This window comes from Polyodon spathula, chromosome 4 (assembly GCF_017654505.1).
Source record: "Polyodon spathula isolate WHYD16114869_AA chromosome 4, ASM1765450v1, whole genome shotgun sequence".
In the NCBI taxonomy this organism is placed as follows: Eukaryota; Metazoa; Chordata; class Actinopteri; order Acipenseriformes; family Polyodontidae; genus Polyodon; species Polyodon spathula.
Genome location: NC_054537.1, coordinates 3,520,889 through 3,532,771, shown reverse-complemented (window position 1 = coordinate 3,532,771; position 11,883 = coordinate 3,520,889).

Below are 11,883 nucleotides of genomic sequence, written 5' to 3'. Positions count from 1 at the left end.
AAGTGATACTAACACTGAAATGTGGGTTCTATTGTCTGGAAGTCAACCATCTTGTAATATGAGGTGAATTCCATCTAACATAAAGGTTAGCACTTTTTTTATTTTATTTTTTTAACATACCCGAAGTAAAATATGCATGTATTGTTATTTATGTTATAACTCTTAGTAGTATTGGAGTTTGGTTGAACTGGTGGCTATGTTTAATAGAACCAGATACTGGCTATCTTTTGGTGTGAAAACAAAACCAGTAGGTTCTCCCAGTAGTACCGAGAGAATTAAATTATCATGTAAAGTCTGGCTAGGGCAGGTTGTCTCATAGTTTTGGGGGTTGGTTGTCACACATAAATCCTATAGGATGAAGTCTTATATTTTTTCTTCTACATTTTTACAACAAAATGTGAGATGTCACCAAATAACACTTATTTAAATATTTACTGTTTGCCCTCTGGTTCTGTGGAGGCTGTGCTATTATTTTGTAGCATGGGTCAACATTTCAAATATATATATATATATATATATATATATATATATATATATATATATATATATATATATATATAGATAGATAGATAGATAGATAGATAGATAGATAGATAGATAGATACAGCTCTGGAAAAAATTAAGAGACCACTGAAAAATTATTAGTTTCTCTGGTTTTACTATTTCTAGGTATGTGTTTGGGTAAAATGAACATTTTTGTTTTATTCTATAAACTACTGACAACATTTCTCCCAAATTCCAAATAAAAATATTGTCATTTAGAGCATTTATTTGCAGAAAATGACAACTGGTCAAAATAACAAAAAAGATGCAGTGTTGTCAGACCTCGATTAATGCAAAGAAAATAAGTTCATATTCATTTTTAAACAGCACAATACTAATGTTTTAACTTAGGAAGAGTTCAGAAATCAATATTTGGTGGAATAACCCTGATTTTCAAGCACAGCTTTCATGCGTCTTGGCATGCTCTCCACCAGTCTTTCACATTGATGTTGGGTGACTTTATGCCACTCCTGGCGCAAAAATTCAAGCAGCTTGGCTTTGTTTGATGGCTTGTGACCATCCGTCTTCCTCTTGATCACATTCCAGAGGTTTTCAATGGGGTTCAGGTCTGGAGATTGGGCTGGGCATGACAGGGTCTTGAACTGGTGGTCCTCCATCCACACCTTGATTGACCTGGCTGTGTGGCATGGAGCATTGTCCTGCTGGAAAAACCAATCCTCAGAGTTGGGGAACATTGTCAGAGCAGAAGGAAGCAAGTTTTCTTCCAGGACAACCTTGTGCTTATATTTTTATTTGGAATTTGGGAGAAATGTTGTCAGTAGTTCATAGAATAAAACAAAAATGTTCATTTTACCCAAACACATACCTATAAATAGTAAAACTAGAGAAACTGATAATTTTGCAGTGGTCTTTTAATTTTTTCCAGAGCTATATATATATATATATATATATATATATATATATATATATATATATATATATATAATATACATAAAAAGTAAAAATACAACATTTTCTATCATTGTATGCAGTAGAAACTTTGTTATTTGTTTTTTTAAAAAAATGTTGCATTATTGTCTGCTGTAAAAGCGAGAACATACGTTGTGACAACAACCCCATATCGTGTGACAACCAACCCCAGTATGGGGCAGGTTGTCACAGGTGTCCGGCGCATTTTAAACCGTCTAAATATCATATCTGGAATAAAGTTATGCTGAAATCATCAATTTGTATGTGAAGAGTTATTCTTCAATATAGCGAGGAACAGAACCCTGCAGCATGGCACCAGATTGAGGAAAATAATAAAGAGTGAAAAGTGTGACAACCGGCCCCGGTCTCCCCTACATGCCAACAGTCCCTATATGGGTGGGACGGTCCCGATTTCCTAGCAAATTTCCCGCGTCCCGATGCATAGGAAGAAAGTCCAGATATTTATACGTAGAAAAAAAAAACAAACAAACAAAAACAAACAATTTATTTTGAACAGTAGAGTATTGAAAACCACACGCTGTGCTCTTCCTCATGATGGTCATGTCTTGTTGAGGTGGGGGGGTGGGGGTGGTATGTCTATTATAATGAGTGTTCTTTGCGTATGACCCCGCCCATGTGTACTACTAATACTGCAGTAGTGACGTCAAAATGGCATATTCGTCGGGAAGACCTTTGACCCCTGTGCACCCCGAAACCATTTCAAACAAAATGCATTGTTTTCAATCACTCGACAACACCCACAATTCATGGTTTTAAGGCACTTTTAACACCTCTGTCTCTGTGAAGATTTACAATCATCCTGCACCAACGGCAGCACTAAACCAAACGAATGAGACAAATAATATTTGATTCTGACAGCAACTAAAAAATAAAGTAAAAAGCATACCCCACTGAAACACTGTTTCCTTAAAAATAAGTTATTTTATGTAGTTCAATATCTATTCAGTTTAATACACTGTTCCTAAATTATCATACAGAACATTATATTTAAGTTTATTTATTATTGACTTAGTTTACGTTATTATTATACATTAAATCCACTTGCAATTTGTACCTTAACATCCGTTTATTGTCATTTTATTCATCACAGATAATATCCATGTATTATAATGCTCTCGTACTTCATGACGTCAAGGAAACCCTATATAGAATTATTTTCCTGTAACTCACTGAAGTCCATCTATTATTCTCTCTCTCTCTCTCTCTCTCTATATATATATATCTCCCTTCACTTAATCAGTTAATGGATGATTTGTCGTAGATTGAATACTGGTGTTGTGAAATGTCATTATCTTACATTGGATCTTTTCAACGCGAGGAAATTGTGTTTTTTGTGGCCTGTACGCGATACATCAGGTTAATCAAGAGAAGCATTGAATCGAGCTTGTTAGCCGAGGTGAACGGTTACAGGGGTCAACAGTTCAGCACGGACCAGCACTCAGCAACTTGGCAAAGATTAAAACATGTGATGCATACAGATCTGAAGAGATTCATTGACCTAGTCATATACTTACATGGTTAATATTCATACAGCGAGGAGGAGAAAGATCGCCGCAATGTTTAAAAATACCACAGGACAACTGCATGAATTGATCCCACGTTTTTAGGGTTAGCCGTTAGAGAAACAAAACAGTGGAACATAGAACACTTGAATTTGATATACATATTATTATTATTATTATTATTATTATTATTATTATTATTATTATTATTATTATTATTATTATCAAATATGAATAATCTATAGCCTATACTAGCCTTATTTTATATAATTGAAATGAAATGTAATGCAAATACAGTATCGTATTTGAAATAGGTAACTAATACCTATTGCAGCGAATAGCACGTGTTTAATTGAGAGGTCTCGTCATCTTTCAGTGTTATTAGCACAGGATTCCCCCCCCCCCCCCCCCCCGTAATATAATGATTAAGTATTTGCCAAGAAGAACTCCTCACAATCAATTAGAGCAAATTTAAATATAATCACCATCTCATCATTTTCAGCCTCGGGCCACAGATAACAATTCATTTCCTCTAACGAACTGCCCGTGGTTGTCTTTATTTGGAGTTTATGAATTTATTGTTCTGACGGATTGAATCGCAGTTTAATTGTATTCATGTATCATTCTTCTACAGAACGTTGGCTTTTTGCCTTTGATTTAGAAACCTGTATTGTCTCATAAAAACAACGAATACGCTGTGTTTATGAATTTAATAGATCAGAAACACTATGAAAGGCTATACTTGAGAAATGTGAAATACCTAAATAAGCGAAGACAGCTGATGACTAAATATTATTAGGCAAATACATAAATAGCGCAACCCTTTTTTCTTTTTAAATAAACATGTACAAACAGAATGGACAGGCTAGGCATATATTGAAGGGCTGTGTTGGCATGTGGTCCTGTTTACTGTATTCCTGCTTTAGTTTGATGTGCTGTGTGGGTCACATTGTAACTTACTGTCTCTAAGGTCATTACGTTCTTGCATGGCTGGTTTTCCATTGTAAAGGGAATATGAAATTGCCATTGACTGCGTTTTGGACGAGTTTCTTCAGATGTGGTTCTGTTGCTTAACCATAACCCAGGTTATGTGCTATATCTGCTGCTGGGATACCAGGCTGCTTGTATTCAATATTTGCAACACTCTCTCTCCGCACTCTCTCAGCACTCTCTCTCTGCACTCTCTCTCAGCATTCTCGACACTCTTTCAGCACTTTCTTTCAGCACTCTCTCTCTCTGCACTCTCTCTCTGCACTATCTATCAGCACTCTCTCTCTGCACTCTCTCCGCACTCTCTCAGCACTCTCTCTGCACTCTCTCTCAGCACTCTCTCGCCGCACTCTCTCCGCACTATCTCTCAGCACTCTCAACAGTCTTTCAGCACTTTCTTTCAGCACTCTCTCTCTGCACTCTCTGCACTCTCTCAGCACTCTCTCTCTGCACTCTCTCTCAGCACTCTCGACACTCTTTGAGCACTTTCTTTCAGCACTCTCTCTCTCTCTGCACTCTCTCTCCGCACTCTCTCTCAGCACTCTCGACACTCTTTCAGCACTTTCAGCACTCTCTCTCTCTGCACTCTCTCTCAACACTCTCTCAGAACACTCTTCCAACACTCTCACCACTCTCTTTCCACACTCTCAGCACTCTCTCTCAACTTTCTCTCTCAGCACTCTCTCAGCACTCTCTCTCAACTCTCCCAGCACTCTCTCTCAACACTCTCTCTCAGCACTCTCTCAGCACTCTGTCTCAACACTCAACACTCTCTCAGCACTCTCTCACAACAGTCTCTCTGCACTTTCTCTCAGCACTCTCTTGCAACACTCTCAGCACTCTCTCTACTATCTCAGCACTCTCTCTCAACACTCTCTCAGCACTCTCAGCACTCTCAGCACTCTCTCAACAATCTCTCAGCACTCTCTCTCAACTCTCTCTCAGCACTCTCAACACTCTCTCTCTCAACACTCTCTCAAAACTCTCTCTCAGCACTCTCTCAACACTCTCTCTCAGCACTCTCTCTCAGCACTCTTTCTCAGCACTCTCTCTTGCAATACTCTCTCAGCACTCCACACTCTCTCCCAACACTCTATCTTAGCACTCTCTCTCAACATTCTCTCAGCACTCTCTCTCAACACTCTCAGCACTCTCTCTCAACAAACACTCTCTCAGCACTCTCTAAACACTCTCTCAGCACTCTCTCACAACACTCTGTCAGCACTCTTTCTCAGCACTCTATCTCAGCACTCTCTCTCAGCACTCTCTTGCAACACTCTCAACACTCTTTCTTAGCTCTATCTCTCAACAATCTCTCAGCACTCTCCCTCTCTCAACACTCTCTCTCAGCATTCTGAACACTCTCAGCACTCTCTCTCTCAGCACTCTCCCTCAGAACTCTCTCTCAACACTCTCTCAGCACTCTCGTAACACCCTCGCACTCTCTCTCAGTACACTCAGCACTCTCTCAACACTCTCTCTCAGCACTCTCTCTTGCAATACTCTCTCAGCACTCCACACTCTCTCAACACTCCCTCTCAGCACTCTCTCTGAACACTCACCAAAATATTGCAATAGTTTAATGAACATGGATAACACATTTAAAATCAGGCTTTTGTAAGAAACAATATATTATAGTCTTAGCCAATAGTTATAAATGACACCCGCTTCATACACATATAAACAACAGGTTCCAACAACTCAGTGTGCAGCGATGACCCACTAAATCATCTCGTCAATAACATTAACTTAAACCTGTATCATAACTGAATTACTATTGGTATTCTATTCATATTTCCCTTATACTATTGATATGTTCACTTTTTTTTTTACTTTTACCTAGTACCTACTTTTACCAAGTCCAATATGATTTCTATGGATCCTTTCAAATAATGTAGGTCATGAAAACCCACCAGTGGCCCGATTCACATTATCTTAGTTATATTATCAAAGAGGATGAACACTGTTTAGCTTATTCAAGGTAACTGATAATTGACAGCATATGGGTTATGCATAATTGGCCTGATAGATGATCATTTGTGCCGGAACTACAGAATAAATGTGCCAATTCTGGTGGACTCTGTACCAAAGTCCTACTGTCACCGTGTGTATTCTTCAATAAAACTAATCCCTTTAAAGCCCCAATCTCACACACCGGTGGGGCCAACTTTAAAAGTCAAATCAAAGGACAGTCAGGGTATTAAGTCACCTGATATGGCCCTTTTAAACCTAGATTTAGTGCAAATATGGGTTTAACTCACTGATACTTCAATAAAAAAAGATTAAGCACATGTTAGCTGAGTAATTAAAGCATGATTAAGATAATACACTGAATAGATATAACCCTGCTATTGGCTATCAGCCGGAGTGCTTCCATACTGTTCTCACTGTTACATTGTGTTTATTAGGAGGGACCCTAGATAATCCAGGGTTGTGGATTTAAAACATATTGCTATGTTACATCTGAGGACTTATCCTGAGTTTACTATAGTAACATTATCAAGAAAAAAACCCTTTGGAATGGCCCTGTTCCAAGCATTACAAAAAAAACTACACACAGGTATTAGTCTAAGAATACGATCAAAGATACTTAAAACACCCTTTAACAAAACGTTAAGGAATATTTTTGTACCAATCAGTCTATTATAATATGCCAAATCCAGGCTATCCAGCGATAGGTTTTAATATGTGAGCTTTTACTGCCGTAAGTTTTGTCAAAAAACTCGATTTTTTTTTTTTTTTAAATATACAATAAAAACATATTTAAATTGTTGTCACATTGAAAACAACTTAATGATTTACTTCTATAATTTGACCAATGTATACCAAGCACAGCAATATATGACACCCGGCATAGCTAAAGAAAAGCATTTCAGTTATTCCAACTGTGTAATAGTTGAAAAACAGTTTCCAAAGGATTGAAATGCATTCCAAGACCCCAGTAGCAGCTGTGTCAGTACTAGTCTTTCCTAAATATCTTTCTTAAAGGGATGACACAACGATCATGCCTCTTAACCAAGAGGCTACTTACACACGCAACGCTGAGATAAAGTGTGTCTTGGATCTTCCCCAGTGGTGCATGCAAGGTGTTTGGTTTAAGGTGCATCAGTTGTTGATTGAAGTAGAATTCAACAAACGGCTGGTTTGCCCAGCTGTGGGGGAACAAAGGCAGACCCATGTTATCTCTTCACCAACCCTTTTCCCAGAAGAGGACAAGAAAGGCTGGCCCTGGTGTGGCAGCACACCCAGACCACAGAAGAACTCCGGACCCAAAAGGGCAGTTTAGGTTCATCAAATGTTATTACAATAGAGTAAATCGGTGCATGATCTCCCATTATGTAAGGTGCAAACTTGTTCGTTTTATATATATATATATATATATATATATATATATATATATATATATATATATATATATAATATATATATATATATATATATAAATAGATATATCTTCCCAGTATTGCAAAATAGAGACATCTTCCCAGTAAATTAAATAAACAATAACAGATTAAGACAATGATGTTATTACAGGCCAAAGCAGCCTTCTGGGCTGGCATTAGACTAAATAGGTTTATATCATCACTTTGTTGAAAAAGGAAAATAGGAAATAATAATCTACAGTATACTACAATTATATGGAATTATGATTTTACCACCACTTATTAATACTGACAAATTTATATTTTAATAAACAATCTAGTAAACAAACAAATATATTCATACACAAATGGGCTATATATATCTTTGATAAATCATCTGCTTCTGTATATTTAATATAAGCCTATTGCACTAGGAATCAAAGAAACCCCACGTGTCAGACTGTGACCAGAAGTTCCGGGTCGGGTGGCCATCTTGGCCCAAGGCGGAACCATACGGCCGCTGAGACCCATCATTGCAATCAGCTTTGCTTGTCGATTGGCTGATGTGGGGCAGCGTGCTGATTGCAGGGGCGGGACTTGGCAGTATTTAAGCAGCATGGTTTTGCCATTAGGTCTCCCTATCCTGAGCTGAAAACACGGAATAGACGTACTGAGCTTTGTTGTTTTTATTTTACAAATCTGCTGTAATTCACAGAATCCTGAAGCTTTGGAAAACCCTGATGGATTACAGCGGTGTAAAAACCCAGAACTATTCTTTATTCCTCGGAAGGGAGCCGAGGGGCGGTGAGAGGAAACGCTGTGCTTCCTTTGTTGCTGTTTTTGTAACTGCAATGTTTTTGTTTACTCTTTTAATTTGAAACCTGAGTTTACCATTGTCGGTATTCCAGGTAGTTTTCTTGTTTGTTTTCTGCAATACTAGACTGTTTATTTTCGTTGTGTATTAAAATATAATCCTGCCCAGATACCATTGTTGGTACAGGGCTCCAGGACTAAATGTCACTTCTCGTTTCTGTGTGCTGTCATTTCTGGTCCTTCCCTAAGCTCCGCCCACTACCCTCCTACACAGACTCATGGCGAAGCTCAATTCAAACTTGTTCTGTAATAAAGTACTTTGTTCTTATGGGTGTGGTTTATAAATCACCCTGGAAAAACAGTTTATACAATCCATAGTGAGCAGATATGCCTATGTTGACTGGACGCCTACAAGGGCTTGAGAGTAAAAGGGGGATGTGATTGACAGAGTGCTTGGGAGGGTGTGAGCACTTGTGTGACAATGGTGTTAGACACAGAACAGACTGAACAGAGCCCTGTACTCAAACGACTGAGTCTGGTAACATCCTCGGGCTGCTGAGCAACAAGTAGAATGAGAAGAAACATGAAGGACGCTCTCAAATCCAAGTCAGGTCAGGCAGCATCCTCTGGCTGCTGGGGGACAAGGAGAAAGAGATTGAAGATAAAAGTATAGATCCTGTCACTACTCAGGCAGCATCCTCAGGCAGCACCGGCTGGCAGCTGAGTGGCGTGGAGAGTTAGGGAAAAGTGCCTCGGGTCCGTATAGGAGAGACAAAGGAAGCAAACCCCCACCCCCGGCGTATGGCCTACAGCGGGTGGGGGACTCGGCCTTCCCCAGAGGGGGTAAGAAAGGTGCTCGGATCTGGAAAAGAAAATAGGGAGAGTAATAGCAGATTGTGGCCTCCATGAGGCTAGCGCATAAGCTGCGAAAGTACAGATGTGGCCGGGGGTCCCCTCTGACCGGCGGAACCGGATCGCAGTGACTTGGGTAGGAGGCTGACGCGGTCGGTTGAGGGAGTGAGACTCACTTCCACCCAGAGGGATCCCTGTGCGGTTGGTGCAGTATTAAAAAGGAGTGGAGGAGGAGGGAGGAGTAGGACAAAAAACAAACACAAGACAAAGAGTGGGAGTAGTTATACGTTAATATAGGAAAGAAGGAGAGATTTACAGGCGGAGCTGCCAGATGGAACCCCTGGTGCTGCCCTGGCCATGCCTCTTGACTGACGTGGCCAGTGCTGGGCAAGGCTATTGGTAGAGATGACTAGAAATGAGCTGCCCCCCACCCCCCCCGCCCCACCCCCTGGATGTGATTGAGCCGGCTGATCACTTCCCCCAGGCGGAGCGTGGATGAGGAAAGCAACAGTGGACGGCATCGAGAAATGAGGTAAGCAGGGAAAAAATGCAGTGAGAGGTGCTCTGTATGGAGTCCCCAGAATTAAGCATAATGGTTAACAACAATTTGCCCAAAACATCACTTTCCATCCCAAACAGCTTTGTTCCAGAACAGACGTTTTCTAATAATGATGAGAACCATGTCTGTTGTTAATACCCATGACTTGAGAGGACTTTTTTTTTTTAAACAGATTTTATTTGTTGATATAAATTAAAAACAGTATTCTGCCTGAAAACACATTTTATTTTTAATTTACCAAAACCCAAATGTTTTATGACTAAACAGTTGAGTCATAGTTAACTTAGATCAAGACCAACACTGTCCAGTGCATTCCTTGGGCAGATTCCAGAGACATAACCCCATACTGACCACCTGAGGAAACACCTGGACAGACGTTATGCACTGGGATAACCTCCCCGCTAATATCACACCTGTTGTTTGCAATAGTGATTGTTTACTACATAGCTCCAGCATAACTAATGCTGCTTCTGGCACTGCTGCCTTGCATGGAATATTGGAACTGCTGTTCCCAACTGACTCCATAACCTTGTTAATATCAGTTACTTCGCTCTAAATGTTTTTAAAAGCCCAGCAGATAACAGTGATTTGAGAACTGTCCAGGCATTTTAACATGCAAATCAGCGAATCAAGGCTACAATGACTGATCTGAAATGTTGGGGCTCTTTTCAGTTTGAACTCACTTGTACAAGTAGGTTACAGTATGTAAGGTTTGCTATGAAGATCAGAACAGATTTATTCTTTAAATAACCCATGAGTTAGAGCTTTGCCAACATATTAGTAAAGATACCATTCAGCAGCATGAACTGGTGGACTTTTAGGTTGATTGGATCAAGAGTATTTTACAATACCAGGGAGCCTCCCGCTCCCCCGATATGCATTCACCTCTTTATTTAGGAATCCTGGAATAACAATGGATAGGTGCTTGATGTAATCCAGTGTGATTTCTCAGCTGTGGCTTAGCCTGTATTATATTTATGTTACCACTTCACCCTGCACTTGACCCACCTCCAGCTGCTTCTACACAACCAGAAGCAGGGTCCTCTGGGTCATGCATGCATGCTGGCTGAAAACACAACAGTTAATGGGGAGAGCAGGTGGTTGATTAAGCAGGGTCCGTCCTGTCAGCATACTTCTCCTTTTTTCGTTGGTAACTGTAACCCCAGTTTGTCCTCCACCGATTGTCCACATTACTGGTTTATTCACGTTAAAGATCGACTTTTTTACAGAGACTCTTACCTAGATCTCATATATATACATATATATATATATATATATATATATATATATATATATATATATATATATATATATGAAAATACAAATATGAATTAAGCAATATTTCAACACTTCATTGCTACAATGTACTGCTGATGTAATGGGGTTTACAGTATACAGTATCTGTGTTTAAATACCAGTACAGATTTACTGTCAAAAATCTGAAAGTCCACCTGGATTACCTACAATATTTTTCTTAAACGCACTGACAAAAAAACAAAAAAGAGGTCCGTGCTTTGTTATGTAACTCCAGATGAACGTTACCGATGGACTAGCAGATGTTGTGGTGACTTGTAAAGACACAGGGTGTTGTGTGTCATACGAGTGTTATATTGTCACCAGTCTCTCCATTCTTGACCCATCATATATAAAGAACTGGGCACATTCAATTCTTTGTATCTGGCATTGGAGCAATATCTTATATCTGTATAGTATTATACTTCACCTTCTAACATCAAGTCAGCGTCTGTCCTGTGGTCCCAAGTGCACTATGCTGGCATATGCTACTTATACTTGCAATGTCTCCAGGACAATCTCAAAAGCAAAATGACTTATTCTGGATTTGTGATGCTATTAAGAGTTTGCATGAGTAATAAGTACACTGGACCCCCCCCCCCCCCTACACACACACTTTAAAGAATAAATACAATGTTAAACAGCTGCCTACAATCAATCAGTGAGATTACGTGAGGAAAAGGCCCCAGATGTACTGGCAGAAGGTCACAGTCTTGACAAAGTCTTTCATTGAAACCTCAGGATTTTTCATTATCCTTAATTGACAGCCCTTCACCCTCATAAAGACGCTCCTGGATGTGGGTAAGACAGATAGCGCTCTGCTCATTGTCTCTCAGGCGACACACTTACTGACATTATCTTCAGAACTCACGTGTGTAACACGTCTGAACAAGGACGAGCCTGGGCTCCTAAGAGGGTTGGAAGCAGAAGTTGCTGCTCCAGTATTTCTATCACAAGCAGACCATCAGCTTGAGCCAGTGCTGCTGACCTGCCTGACAACGGCACTCATATATCCGCC